General features: G+C 55.4%; 1 pseudogene; it reads left to right on the top strand.

Annotated features, from left to right (window-relative positions):
• The first annotated feature begins 5,822 nt into the window (after positions 1–5,822).
• Positions 5,823–14,857, top strand: part of LOC128943464 (serine/threonine-protein kinase pim-1-like) — a 31,931-nt pseudogene continuing 22,896 nt past the window's right edge.

The following is a 14,857-nucleotide window of genomic DNA, read 5'->3' as shown; positions in this document are numbered from 1 at the left end:
TTGACACAGGGTTTTGCAGCATGAGAAAACAAAAGAAAAATGTCCAATGTCTCTTAGGGAAATGAAAAGAAATGACCATTGTTTCCAATTAGTTGAGAAGGATGAGAAAGTCTGTGAGCTGGAAATGCTGATCTTTGACATCACTGAATGTCCTCCTGGGCACTGGAACAGGGAATAACTGCAGAAGGTTCGTAGGAGCACTGTACCATGAGGATGCCATGAGGCTTTTGTTGGCAAATTGCCTCTGTCAGTTTCCAGCCACAGCCATGTCTTGGCAGTGCTCCTTCTGCTCCTGCTCTGGCCACAAAGGCTGCAAGGTGATGGGGTTATTTCTCCTTTCACTGGGCCTCATTTTTTCAGAACTGATCAGTATCTGATGGAATGAACAGGTGACTGCTTTGAACTGCTGATGATAAAACACAGGCACATCTTCTCCTGAAGTTAATGAATTAATTAGGCTTCACTGTGATAGAGCCTATTGGGATTTAGATGTGATGATCTTTTTTCCAAATTTCTCATGTAAATATTGCATTATTCAAAATGATTAGTTGTCCAAATTTCTCATGTACATATTGCATTACTTGAATGTTCATAAGGCGTTCATTCCTCTTCTTTTTTGTTTTTTAAGAATGAGATGCATGTCTTTTTTTATAAGTATGATGAAACATCATAGCAAAATAATACATGCAGTGAACAAGAAACTTACAGCAATTAGGAATAATTTGGATCCAACAATCAGGAATATTTCAAATAGCAGAAAAAGCTAACAACATAGGTTTCTTTCACCCACCAGAACCAAAAGAAAGTTTTCTTGGCAGTTCTCTGCTTTTAACCCCCTGTGTTCTCAGAGGCGTACCCATGTCCTCAGTGGCTACACCACGTGCCAATATTCAAATCTGGGCACCTATTGGTTTAACTACAGCATCCCAAAAAACTCACTTGCTTTTCAAACCAGGACAGAGGGTCTCTTTCCCTTCTGGCTGGCAAAGAGGTAACAAGGCCGACCCGGCTCCCATCTCAGCCAGGCCGGGCCGGGCGGCTCCGTCCGTGGGGCCGGGCCCATTCCCAGGGACCCCGCCAGGCCCCATCGGCTGCTGGGCAGGGCAGGGGAGGCCGCGGGGCCGAGGCCCGGCCGGGCCATGGCTGCAGTTGTGACCATCTGGGCTCTGCTGAGCCCTGCCCCGCCGCCAGCCCAGGCTGAGCCATGATCCACTGGGCCCCAGGAGCAGCCCCGGGCCGGGCCGGCTCGGCCAAGATTCTGCCACCGTTGGGGTTCAGCCACAAGCCCCAGGCAGGGGGAGGAGAAGCCATCGGCCCCGGCCATGCTGCTGCTGTGGTCTGGCCTGGCTGCTGAGATCCTGGCCCTGCCCCAGCGCGGCCCATCCTGACACAGCCCCAGCGCAGCTGCTGCAGAAACCTCCATCATAAAACAGCTCCGGCCACAAGCACCGAGCCCGGCTGGGGTCACAGAGCCATCTGCAGGCCCCGGGTGAGATATGAACTCTTTCAGTGCTTCCATCCTCCCTCGAGGGAGAGAAAAGGACAAAGTGCAGATACATACATGAGCAGCACAAAGACATGGAGGTCAGTGAAGTGGAAGCTGAGTCCCAGATAGGAGGGATGAGGAGATGTCTTGATCTTGGAGCTGAAATCCTCTTGTAAAGCAATGGAGAAGGATGTAATTGATACATCAGACTCTCTTTTTCCCTATAAGGCATTGAAAAGCATGGGAAGATGACTTGTTCAGCAAAAACCTCCATGCTAAAGTAAGCAAACCTTGAAGTAGCTATGATCCCATGAGAAATTTGAACAGAGAAAGAGAGACTAGTGATGAGACCCTGTGCCTCATGAAGAGAAGAAGACCTCTGTTTGTAGATATGAAGATGATTTCAGAAATAGATGAAGAGAACCTTTGTTCCTAAGCAGCTCATCTTTAAACTAATACCCCATAAACTAACATGCCCATAAACACAGATGTGGCAAAAGATGTGAAAAAATGGGAGGGACTTCACGATTGCAGATTTTCTGGGAGGCTGATGTTCATGGGAATTGAGAGCCACGAGAAATATGTTTTCTTGTAAAGCTTCCATAGCATGGAAGAGAGACTCCTTTCCCTACGTGAATTGAAGAAAAACTATTCTAGAGGTGGCAAAGTGACTGAAAATTTTAGGTTTTGTCTCTTTCATTGTCAGTAAGAAAGAAAAGCTTGCAGGGAGAGGAGAAGTGTTCCAAAAGTTTTTTTTGCATTCATATTACTCTTTCTTCTAGTTACTGGTAATAAACTTTTCTTTATACCCTTTTAAAGTTTTGAGGCTACTTTGCCTTTCTCCTAATCCTACCTCACAGCAGGAAATAAGTACGTATAATCTAGTGAGTGTACTGGTATATAGCCAACACTGAACCCATCACAATCATTGCTGTATTCTCCAAGAAATCTCAAATTAGTGAACAAAAACCACTACAGACAGCTTCCTGATGAGCTCCATGAGAGCAGAGGGAAATCAAGGCAGAGCCATGGTTTGTCAGGATTTGCTTGATCCTCATGCGCCTCACTGTGCATTTGGAGCTGAGCCCTTGAACCTTAGGGCCTGAGAGGAGATTGCACAAACCTTTCCAGGAGTCAAAGTCAGAAGAAAACCGCAAAGTGTCTCAAGGCATTCATGGCTCCCACTGAGGTCCATCCCCAACACAGGCTCCTCGTGTCCTCATTGGAGGACAGAATTGAAGGCCAGAATGGCACAAAAACCTCTCAGAGACTCAGCGTGGAAAGGAAAATCCAAAGTACCTTAAAAACCTTGAGTATCTCAAAGTATTAATGAGCCCCACTGAGTGTCAGTACAAAGCTCCCAAGGGACTTGTTAAAGTAGATAATTGGGGTCATGATTGCACAAACCTCTCACAGAGTCTGTATCAAAACAGAAACACCAAGTATCTTAAAAGAACTGAAGTACCTTGAAGCATTAATGAGCCCCACTGAGTGGTGTTACTGACAAAGCCTCTCCACAGACTAATTCCAGCAGATAATTGGAGGCCATGATTGCACAAACCTCTCAGAGACTTCAAGGCAAAAGCCAAATCCAAAGTCCTTTGAAAAACCTGCAGTCCCTGGGAGCATTCAGGAGCCCCCAGGGCCATTGCTGAGCAAGGCTCCCCAGGGACTCCTTCCAGCAGATCCTTGAGGCCACTAGGATGTGGGCTAGGGGGGGATGCTGAAGGCAGGACAAGGGGCTGCCAGTGCCCAGCCTGGCTGGGGCTGCGCCAGGAGGCCCCAGGGCCTCAGGACAAGGTGTCTCCTCACAGCCCTTGGTGGCACAGACCCTGCTGTGCCCCAGGGCACCAAGACTTGGCTTCTCTTTGTCCCCACCTGTCATCAGTGCCTCCAGTTCTCTGCTCTGCCTGGGGTCTGGGGACACTTTTTCAGTCGTGTCCCTCAGTGGGACCCATTACAAGTCCAAGACACTTTGGAGTTGGATTCTGACTTGGAGTTCTGGAGAGGTTTCTTCAGCTCCTTCTCAGGGACTGATGTTCAGGGCTTGAGCACAAAGCCCCAGAGGCTCATTACAGTCCTAGTCCTGTATCTGTGCTGCTGAGCTGAGCTGGGCTCCTGGTACAGATGCAGCTCCTGGTAACCAAGAAGAGCTTCAAAAGCACATTTCTCCTGATGAGCAGCTCTTCTGCCAGCCCAGCAGGGCTGGGACACTGCCTGCAGCCAGCCCAGGCACAGCACAGAGGCACAGAGAGCTTCAATCAGTCAGGGCTGGGAAGGTGCTGAGAAGTGCCTGGGGCAGAATCACTGCCAGCCCTTGGCACAGGAACCTCTGGCTGCAGGACAATGCAGCTGTAGCTCCTGGAGCCATCTCCTGCTGCTGGACCATTCCAATGCCTATAGACTCTGTGAGTACAACTCTGGGTATTTTTGGTGCAGGGGAGGTGAAATGCTCATGAAGCTCTGATGTACTGAGGGGTTCTGATCAGTCACAGAATATTTCCAAGACAAGGATTTTGATAAAAATGAGGAAAATTCCTAAGACTGTATTCAGTTTCCTACTATTGGAGGATGACGGGGAGGGGGTATAAATATTAAAGGATGATTATGAATTTTGACAAGTACCTGAGAAATCTGAACTGTTACTTTTAGTGATCAATCGGTTCACAGGATTGTACTTTGTACTTTCTATGTATTATGTATAAATCCTAATGTACTTTCAGCCACTCCTCTGCCCATGGACAGCACCAGCATCACCTTTGCATGACCCATCAGGCTCAGTCTGAGCTGTCCTTTCTCCAAGCTGCAAACAGAACCTGCCCCATCCAGTGCCCTGCAAACAGGCAGGGTTCTGTAGGACCAAGGAGAGTGCACAGAGATTTTTTGGGGTCTGTGAGTGCTGGCACAGAGAGATCAGGCACAGGGAAACACCTGCAGCAGGGAAATCTGCGGGAAGCAGACAGAAGATCAGGGAATGAAAGAAAACAAAACCCAGCAATGCTGTGGCAGGGAGAGTTTAGAGATGCCCACAGGATCCCCTCCAGTGCAGCCCCTCCCTCTGAACAAGCCCCCTCCCTCCTGTGCCCCAGCCAAGCCTTTGCCCTCAGGGCCGGGGCTCCAAGGTGTGCAGCCCCTCCTGTGCAGGCAGAACTGCAGCAGAGCCGTGGGGCAGCTCTGCAGCCCCGGGCCCAGTTCCATCTGCAGAGCACAGGGCTGGGAGCATCTGCCCGGCCCTGGGGGCTCTGGCAGGGGGCACCGCTGGCTCAGGGTGATGCTGTCCCCAGTGCCCGGCTCTGGGCAATGCTGTCAGTGCAGCCAGGGAAGGAGCTGCATCTCCCTTCATCCAATACCATCATAAGGACACTTGGAAGTGTCCCTGAGATTTCAGTCCAAGCTGGGAGCTTCAATCCAGGGCGCAAACCTGTCCTGGAGTATCTCTGAGATATAAGATTGGTGGGGAAAGGCAGCGGTGTTGTTACACTGAAAATGCTGCTGGGTTGGTGAAATGAGCAAAGAGAGCCCTTGGCCACAAATGTGGAGCTGGGCTGTGGTGGATCCATCTGCTCTCAGCAGTACCTAAGGCATTTTTGGGAATAAACATGGGAAGTTGATCACCCTCCACCTGCTAAAGTTTAAACCCCTGACAAAATCTGAACAGATCAGAATGAAAGAACACCTCCCCTTAGTCTCCACTCATCACTTTGTCTCAGAGAAATCACTCTATTCTCCCGGGGGGCAGCAAAAATGCTGAGGGCTTATGATATCCAAGAATACCAAGACAGACATGGAGGGAGCTTAAAAAGAAAACTGCAGAACACTTGAACACAAAAGGAGGTCTGTGTCACTTACAGGGGACAGCGTATGGGAAATTGCTTTGATTTTGCTTACGGGTGTCTCCTCTATCTCTACACTGTCTTTTTCTCCATGAACAGGTCCACATGCCAAGGATCAGCAAATGTCCAACAGCAGCTCCATCAGGCACTTCCTCCTGCTGGCATTGGCAGACACGCGGCTGCTGCAGCTCCTGCACTTCTGCCTCTTGCTGGGCATCTCCCTGGCTGCCCTCCTGGGCAACGGCCTCATCATCAGCGCCGTAGCCTGCGGCCACCACCTGCACACGCCCATGTTCTTCTTCCTGCTCAACCTGGCCCTCACTGACCTGGGCTTCATCTGCACCACTGTCCCCAAAGCCATGCACAATTCCCTCTGGGACACCAGGGACATCTCCTACACAGGATGTGCTGCTCAGCTCTTTTTCTTTCTCTTCTTTATCATAGCAGAGTTTTCTCTCCTGACCATCATGTGCTACGACCGCTACATGTCCATCTGCAAACCCCTGCACTACGGGACCCTCCTGGGCAGCAGAGCTTGTGCCCACATGGCAGCAGCTGCCTGGGCCAGTGCCTTTCTAACTGCTCTCATGCACACGGCCAATACATTTTCCCTGCCCCTGTGCCATGGCAATGCCCTGGGCCAGTTCTTCTGTGAAATCCCCCAGATCCTCAAGCTCTCCTGCTCAAAACCCTACATCAGGGAACTTGGAGTTTCTGTTTTCACTGCCTCCTTAGCTTTTGGTTGTTTTGTGTTCGTTGTTTTCTCCTATGTGCAGATCTTGAGGGCTGTGCTGAGGATCCCCTCTGAGCAGGGACGGCACAAAGCCTTTTCCACCTGTCTCCCTCACCTGGTTGTGGTCTCCCTGTTTATCAGCACTGGTATATTTTCCTATCTAAAGCCCCCCTCCATGTCCTCTCCATCCCTGGATCTGACCCTGTCAGTTCTGTACTCGGTAGTGACTCCAGCCCTGAACCCCCTCATCTACAGCCTGAGGAACCAGGAGCTCAAGGCTGCCGTGTGGAGACTGATGGCTGGATGCATTCAGAAAGACTAAATTAGATGACAGTTTTTGCAAATCACTTGTAATAAAAGTCATCTTAGATAGCTCTTGTTGGTTTTCTTGCTGGTGGTTTTTTTTCCCTTGATTGTAGTTTTTCCATATTTTCCAAAAGAAAAGCCACAGTTCATTCCATTTCACATTTTGTGTATCTCAAGAGTTCCTGTGGCCACAGACTGTGTCAAGGAGGGGCTGCAGTCTTGGTGGCTTTAAAGGAACTAAAGGATCTCCCAGCCAAGTTTTCTGCAGAGATGCCCTTTTGTTGCCTTCTCTGGAGGTGCAGCAGCAATGTCTGTGTGCAGAGCTGGGGGCAGATCAGTGCTGGCCCAGCAGCTGTGCCCAGCAGCAGCAGCCGCACTTGGTGTTGCCAGTGCTGCTGCCGTGGCCCTGCCCCGCTGCCCTGGTGGCCCTGGTGTTGCTGTAGGGCCTGAGTGCTCTCGGGGCCGGGCACAGCCCTGGGGGTGGCACTGCCGGGGCTGCAGCAGGGACAGGCCATGGGCACTGCTGGGGCAGCGCTGACGCCTCAGCCCAGGGCCTGGGGGCTCCAGGCTCCTTGCCCAGGCTCTCTCAAGAACACACCCAGGCCAATGCTCAGCACAGAAACCCCCGTGAGCAGCCTCAGGCTGGCCGTGGGCAGGCTGGGGGCAAACAGCATGGCTGGGGCTCTGCAAGGGCCCTGGGGCAGACGGGAAGGAGCAGCAGAGCAGGGGCTGATCCATCCCCAGTGCGCTGCACAGCCCAGGGCAGCGTCCCAGAGCGTCCTCATGGAGCTGCCAACAACATCCCCCCTCTGAAGCCCTGGCCTCTCCCCCAGTTCACACAGGTGCCCCATCCTTGCAGGCACAGACACGGCAGCACTGGCTCAGCAGCCCCTGTTTGCATTGCACAGAGCAGAGGGAGCACCCCCATGCTGTTGGTGTGGGGACATGAACCTGAGGGAGCACAAATGCCATCAGCCCCATGGGCCAGCAAGGGCTGGGGGACACCGGGGAAACCACTCAGTTTTTTCTTGGCTTCTGCAGTCAGGCAGAAAGTTTGTTCCCATCCGCTTAGAGTTCCCTGTCCCAGTGCAGACGCTGTTGCTCAGAGCCAGGGCTGCCTAGCAGCCACCCCCAAAATGCCTTCAGCATTTCCTTGACTTCACCTTTGCTTTTTTCACTCTTCCTGCCGCAAGTTTCTTCCTATTGCCCAGCCCTGTCCCCTCCCCTGCAAACAGCCCATCCCTGTTTGCCCTTTCCTCTCTGGCCCCACTCCCCATTGCAGTTCCTGACTTGGCACCATGGGAACATCCCTTGGGCAGCAGGATCATCCTACAAGTGCTGCAGGAATTGTCTGAAGGCTCCTGCAGTGCCTGGTGCTGCTCCCTTGCCAGAGGCACCCCAGGCCAGGGGGGCACATCTGGGCTGCTGTGTCTGGCTCTGGGACTCCGTGTTCTGGGCAGTGAGGAGGAGCTGCAGAGGCTCTGCAGGACTGACAGGATGGGCTTTGGGGCTGGCAGGAGAAGCTGAGGGGCCTGGGCTGCTGGAGCTTCTGAAGAGGAGGCCCAGGGCTCCTCCTGCAACTGCTCCAAGGGTGGTTCCAGAGAATCCCAGAATCAGCAAGGGTGGAAAAGACCTTGGAGATCATCAAGTCCACCCTGTGCCCTGACACTGCCCTGTCTCCCTTGAGCCTCCTCTTCTGCAGGATAAACAACCTCAGCTCCCTCAGCAACTCCTCAAAGCTCTTGTGCTCCAGACCCATCCTCAGCCTTGTTGTCCTTCTCTGGACACGCTCCAGCCCCTCTATGTCCTTCTTAATTGGGGGCTCCAGAACTGAACACAGCACTCAAGGTGCTGCCCAAGCAGTGCTGAGCACAGGGGAACAATCCCTGCCCTGCTCCTGCTGGCCACACCATTCCTGAGCCAGGCCAGGAGCCATTGGCCTTCTTGGCCACCTGGGCACACTGCTGGCTCATGTCCAGCCTGCTGTCCATCAGTCCCTGCAGGTCCCTTTCTGCCTGGCTGCTGTCCAGCCCCTCTGGCACCTTGTGGAAGGGAAGGGAAGGGAAGGGAAGGGAAGGGAAGGGAAGGGAAGGGAAGGGAAGGGAAGGGAAGGGAAGGGTCCAGATCCAATCCTTCCTGAAATGTGGGGTTTGCTGGCACTGCCAGTGCCTTGACCTGAAAATTTCCCTATTCTGGCACAGCCCAAGTGCAGCAATTTGCTGGCACAGAAATCCAAAACCCGGCAACTTTCTGCTCCTGGGTCTGGCACCTCCCATGTCTTGTGTTTGCTGCCCCAGTACCCAGATTTGGAAATTTCCTGGTGCCCGCACAGCCCAAGTCCAGTGATTTGCTGGCACAGAAATCTAAAATTTGGAAATTTCAAGGTTCTGACTCCAGCACCATCCAGATCTAGTGTTTGCTGAGACCTCCAGTGCACAGATTTGGAAATTTCCCAATGCCTTCACAGCCCAGGTCCAGCAATTTGGTTTTAGCTAGCTTAGGAAGAGAAGTTCCTCGGACTGTGACTTTCCTTTTTCTTGGAACTGTTTAAACCTGCTCTGGACTGAAAACCCAGAAAAACACCTGCAGCTCACACCTGTGGCCCCCCGAGCTCTGGGACGCTGCATTCCAGAACCAGAGGGACTTAGAAGAGACCGAGTGAGCCAACTACAACCCACAACAAGGACTTTCTGAATTTTCCATCTCTTCAGCACTGTCCGAGGTTTTATTTAATATTATTCATTTTTCATGCTTGTGAATACTTTACTTGTTTAATAAACTGGGGTTTTTTTCACTTTTCTCGAGGGAAGTCTTTTCCTGAACTAGTAGGGGTAGGGGCTGCTTGAACTTTCTTTCTAGATGGATTCCTTTTGGAGGTTTCCTCCCAAAATTTGCCCTAAGCCAGCACAAACAGTCACAATGAAAACTTCACAAGTGGCATAATTTCCTGGTGGCAAATCTTGTGACAGAAGCTTGACCTTGTTCTCCATGAGAGATTCTTGGGAAGAGCAGACAGGACAAGATTCCTGGAAAACTGAAACAGCTTTCCAGAAGTGAAATGAAAATGGAAGAAACAATCCAAGATGTTTTCCTCTATTTATTTCTATGCTTCCCTTTTCCATGTTGCATCCCAGTAATTCCAGATGTACCTCACCTCTAAGATCAGTGACTTAGGGATTTTTAGGCCTTCTAAAATACCATGAGCCACACACAGTTTTCCTTCTCCTCTTTTTACTGGAAAGCAACACTGGACATGTAAGTGCAGTGCTGGGGTCAGGTAGGAATCCTACCCCAAGGGAAGGTGCCCCGAAAGTGTTTGACCCTCAGCAAGGACAATGCACAGCAGCAGGCGAGGGGATCGCTGTGCCAGTGCGCAGGAGTCAGGGCTCTGCATCCGGGCTCAAGGCTGCAAAGTTCCCGTGTTTGGGTAGACGGAGGGGCTGTCCCCGCGGCGCGCGGGGCTCGAACGTGGGGCTCGTGGGGCGAGCGGGGAACGGACACGGGGACAAACGGCCCCGGTGCCTCAGTTGCAGCAGCGGCAGCAGCAGCAGCGGCAGCAGCAGCGGCGACAGCAGCAGAAGCAAACAGATAGTTTTCAACACTCTTTCCATTTCTCTTTTTCTTTCTCTTTCTCTCCCTTTCCCGCTGTCGGGCACCCTTGTCTCGGGGTCCCTTGCCCGGCGTCCCTCTCCTCTCCCCGCCTCCCTCTCCCCTGCCGGGCCGGGCCATGCCCCCGGCCCGCCCCCGGCCCCGGGCGGGGCTGCCCCGTGCCCGGCCCCGGCCGTCCCGCCGCGGTCTCGCCTCCGCCCGGCTCTGGCCGTACTGGCGGTGGCGCTGCTGGGCGGGCATCAGTGCCTGGTGCGGGGGCGGCATCGCCGCCCTTCGGCTCCGCCTGGCCCGAGCCCGGCTCCGGACCCGACGCAGGGTCCACTCCCGGCCCCGGCCCCGGCCCCGGCCCCGGCCCCGGCCCCGGCTCCTCCCGGGGCCCGCGGAGGACACACGCGGCGCGGCCGTTCCCGCCACCTCCGCTGCGGCTTCCCCGGCCCGAGCTCCGCCGCTCGGCAGCGCGGCCGCCAGCCCCAAGCCGCCGCGGCCCGGGGCGGGTGGGGATGCCGGGCCCGGGGCGGGTGAGGGGCGCTCGGGGGTCGTTGCTGGCCCCAAGCCGAGCGCTGACAGCCGCGTCCCGCCCGCAGGTGAGGCGCACGAGGCCCTGCAGGACCGGTACCGGCTGGGATCGCTGCTGGGGCGCGGCGGCTTCGGCAGCGTCTTCGCGGCCACGCGGCTCTCGGACGGCGCCCCGGTGAGCGGCGGGGCCGGCGGCGGGCACGGGAGGAGGGGGCGGAGGAGGAGGGAGGAGGAGGAGAAGGTCGGGGCGCGGCGGGACGGGTGGCCAGCTCAGCCCGCTGCTCTCCCTCGCTCGCAGGTGGCCATCAAACGGGTGCCGCGGGATCGCATCCGGCACTGGGGCGAGCTGGTGAGTGAGCGGGGCCAGCGGCAGCAGCCGGGCCGTGCCAGGCGGCGAGGAGCCGGGGCCCGGCAGGGTGGGAGCCGCTGTGAGCCCTGCGGGGAGAGCGGGCGTGGGGTGAGCGGGGCGTGCAGAGCATCCCGGGCTGGCTGAGAGCTCCCAGAGCCCCGGCACGGCCTCGGCCCCACTGACGGCACCGCGCTCCTCCCGCAGCCCGACGGCACCAGCGCCCCGCTGGAGATCGTGCTGCTGGCCAAGGTGTCCCGTGGCTGTGGTGGTGTTATTCAGCTCCTGGAGTGGCTTGAGCTCCCCGACAGCTTCCTGCTGGTGCTGGAGCGTCCGGAGCGGTGCCAGGAAGTCTCGGGTTTCCTGGCGGAGCGGGGGTTCCTGCCCGAGGAGGAGGCGCGGGGGCTGTTCCGCCAGGTGCTGGAGGCCGTGCGGCACTGCACCAGCTGCGGGGTCCTGCACCGGGACATCAAGCCCGAGAATGTCCTGCTCGACCTGGCCAGCGGGCAGCTGAAACTGATCGACTTTGGCTGTGGCGCCTTCCTCCAAGACACAGCCTACACCCAGTTTGCAGGTGAGCCCTCGCAGGGGATGCTCCTGGGCATCTTGTGGCCCAGCCTGCGTGCAGCACTGGGGCTTCCCCCTATTGCAGCCGGGATAGGATTGATGCTGGAGCCGAGTTGTTCTGGGTGGGGTGTGAGGGCGGCCAGCTCCCAGCCCTGCTGACAGCCTTCAGCACCCACTGTGGCCTGGGCTGGGGCTGGAGCTAGGGCAGCCAGCCCGACACAAACCCCCATGGGGGTAGCAGAGAGGGAGGCCTGACCGCGTGCCCGGATGGTTTGGTGTGCAGGTGAGGAAGGGCTGGACTGCTCTGCTCTCCTTGTTTGCCTTGGCTTATTAACATTTTTGGGGGCCATGGAGGTGGGGAGGAGAGTGAGTTTTCTCCACTACTGGGTGGGTTTCTTCTTTGTGTGTCATGGTTTGGCCTTCCCAGGGATTGTGCTGCCCTCTTCCAGCACCGGTGGCTTCTTTTCCAGCCCCGAGTTTGTGCACAAGTCCCAGGTGCTGGTGAGAGGGCAGCTCTCACTCCATGTGCCTCTGGGGCAACCCCCACATGGCCAGGGATGCTGGGGCCAGGCTCTGGGAGCAGCAGCATCCCCCTGCTGATCTCTGTCTGTGTTCCACAGGAACCCTGTCCTATAGCCCACCAGAGTGGATCCAGCACCAACGCTACCACGGCGAGGCAGCCACGATCTGGTCCCTGGGCCTCCTGCTGTGCCACCTGGTCATGGGGAAGCACCCGTTCAGGAGGGGCCAGGAGATCATCCGGGGGCGGATCTTGTTCCCACGATGGCTCTCTCAAGGTGGATCCTCATCTCTGGGCACGGGGGCAATACCATTGCTGGGAGACAGGAGCAGGCTCATGGGCATCCCGCTCTGGCAGCTGCTGAGGAGGTGGCACATGTCCTGCTCTCCTGCTGTCCTCCAAACAGAACATCCATGGGGAAGTTTAGGCCCAGCTCTGGGCACACCCAGCATGGCCTGGGCATGGGAACAGGGGGGCAACTTCTCCAATTGACCGATGATTTCTGGTTTCTCTCCCCAGACTGCCAGGATATCATTAAGAGGTGTTTGTCCATGCAGCCCTCGGAGAGGCCATCCTTAGAAGATCTTTTCTGTCATCCTTGGGTGAAGGGTGTTCCTCTGCCCTAGAAGATGGGAGAGATCCACGTGCACATTTGGATCCAGGGGCCTGGCAGGTACCAGCTCCACGCATCTCTTGGCAATCAGTGGCAAAGCAAACCAGGCTGGTTTTGTCCTGCCTGTAGCTTTGAGCAGGGGTCAGCAGAAGGGAATATGCAGCTCTTGGGCTGGAGCTGAGCTGCAGACCTGGTGTGGCAAGCACTGGTGACCACCATCCCCCTGGTTTTGTTTGTCCTGTTCATGGATGGCTGGGGCCCTGGGCAGAGCCCTGACAGCCTGGTCTGGCCCCAGGGCAGGAGAAGGAGCCTCTGGAGAAGCTGTTCCAGGTGGGGCTGCTGCTGGAGACACCAAGGACAACCTCAAGGATGACAATCTCTTCCCAGCCTGGCCAGCTGAAGATGATGGACTTGGATTCTGGCACCTTCTTCAAAGCCAGGCTCCAGGCCCAATTCGCAGGTGAGTCCACAGGCAGGGGGATGCTCCCTGATCTGGGCATGGCACGGCCTGGCTGGGCACCAAAGGTTCCCCCTTTGCTGGGGCAGATGTAATGAATTCTTCAGTCAGCTGCCCAGCTGCTTTTTGGCTCTGGGCAGCTGCTGAGGGCTGCATGTGCCGTGGCTGGCTGCAGGCTGGGCACATGTGCTGCCCTCCTTCTCTGCTGCCAAAGGCAGCAGGAATGGGCAGCTCTGGGCACAGCTCTGGGCACAGCCAGCATGGCCTGGGCACCGCAGGCCTTGGCACAAGGGCACAGGAGCTCTCAGCTGACGGGCACTTTTTGCTTTCTCTCCTTGCAGCCGGGCTCTGTGGGTGCTGAGGCTGCTCTGGGCTCTGCCAGGGCTCTGCTGGGCTCAGCCCTGGGCCCAGCTGGGCTGGCTCTGCCCTCACATTGCTCTGACAGCTCTGCATCAGACGAGCCCTTTGCGAGCACAGTGCCTGAGCTTTCTGCTTTGGCAGGTGAGTGAGACTCTGCTGCAGGCCCAGAGATTGCAGCTGGGGACACACATCCAACTGGCAAGGACCCAAACTCTCCACAGTCCCAGCTGAATGCCTGGATCTCTTTTGTCTGTCCCATTCTTCCTTCTTGATTGGCTGGAATTATGCAATTGCACGTTCTTCCTCCTCTAGAAGTGCCACAAGTGGGCCAAAGCTGGCAAGTGGGCCGTGCTCCTGAGGCAGTGGAGTCTGGAGCTGGTGGATGGAGAATTGCCCTTCTGCACTGCCAAACCAGAGCAAAAAGCTGTAAGTGGGACTTTGTCAGGGATTTCTTAGAGACACAGTTTCAAAGGGAATGTGCAGCTCATTTCCAGGCTGAGAAGGAAGGTCATCTTCTAAAGGATTTGGGGTTTGACAGAGTTTCCACTCCCAGTCCTGCTTGGAGCTGGAAGGGCACAAAGCAATTTCCTTGTGCTTCAACCACAATTTCAAATACCAATGTTGGAAACAAAGCCCAAAATCTTTTAAAAGGCTGCTGAGGTCAGTAAGATGGATGCATGCCATCAGCACATTTACAATGTAAATAACTGAGTTATCTTTTTAAAAAGATCATTTACCTCTTAATGCACAGAATTTAACTTTGCCTTTATATTTTGTTTTTTTTCACTATGTTTTTTTCACTAACACTTGGATTTTACTCTTATCTTTTACCATTTACCTATTTTTCCCTTTGTCCTTTTTTTTCCTTTCAATAGAAAACATGTCCTACAAAAGGAACATCCTTTGCTCCTGGTTCCTGTGTGGAGCAGCTCCCTTCCTGCTGGCTGAGCTGGTCAGGCAGAGCCCGGCTTTTCCCCGTTGCTGGGCACAGACTGATGGAGCAGCACTGCTGAACACGGGCACACCCAGGGACCAGCAGCAGCTGCCTTTGGCCACCTGAGGCTCCAAGGCCCAAACTCTGAGCAGCCAGGGCTGGAAGAGACTGGCAGGATCTGATCCCTGACTCTAGGCCAGGGCTGCACAAATGACCCCACAGCAGCAGCAGCAGCAGCAGCAGCAGCAGCAGCACATGGAGCTGACTTTGAGCACAGCCCCTGCCCCTCTTCCCTCCCGTGTGCAGCGGTGTCACAGCAGCCTGAGGCACCTGGGAGCCCCCAGTGCCATCAGGGACTGGAGATGGCAGCCCTGGGCTCCTGGAGGCTGTGCAGGGAACGGAGCTGGGCACTCCCGGTCCATGGGGAGCTTCCAGATGGAAAAGGCTGCTGTGCCCAGGCAGCTCCAAGGGCACAGAAAGGAGGCTCTGGAGCACTGGATCTGTGCCAGTGCCACAGTCCTGAGCAGCAGCCACTGAGCCCTGGGGGAACAGAGGGCACAGCACGAGGGACAGAACC

This window comes from Melozone crissalis, unplaced genomic scaffold (genome assembly GCF_028551555.1).
Source record: "Melozone crissalis strain CALT ecotype California unplaced genomic scaffold, PUWL_Pcris_2 ptg000046l_1, whole genome shotgun sequence".
NCBI lineage: Eukaryota > Metazoa > Chordata > Aves > Passeriformes > Passerellidae > Melozone > Melozone crissalis.
The sequence above is the reverse complement of the archived record's forward strand: the minus strand, read 5'-3'. Positions and strand labels throughout refer to the sequence as shown.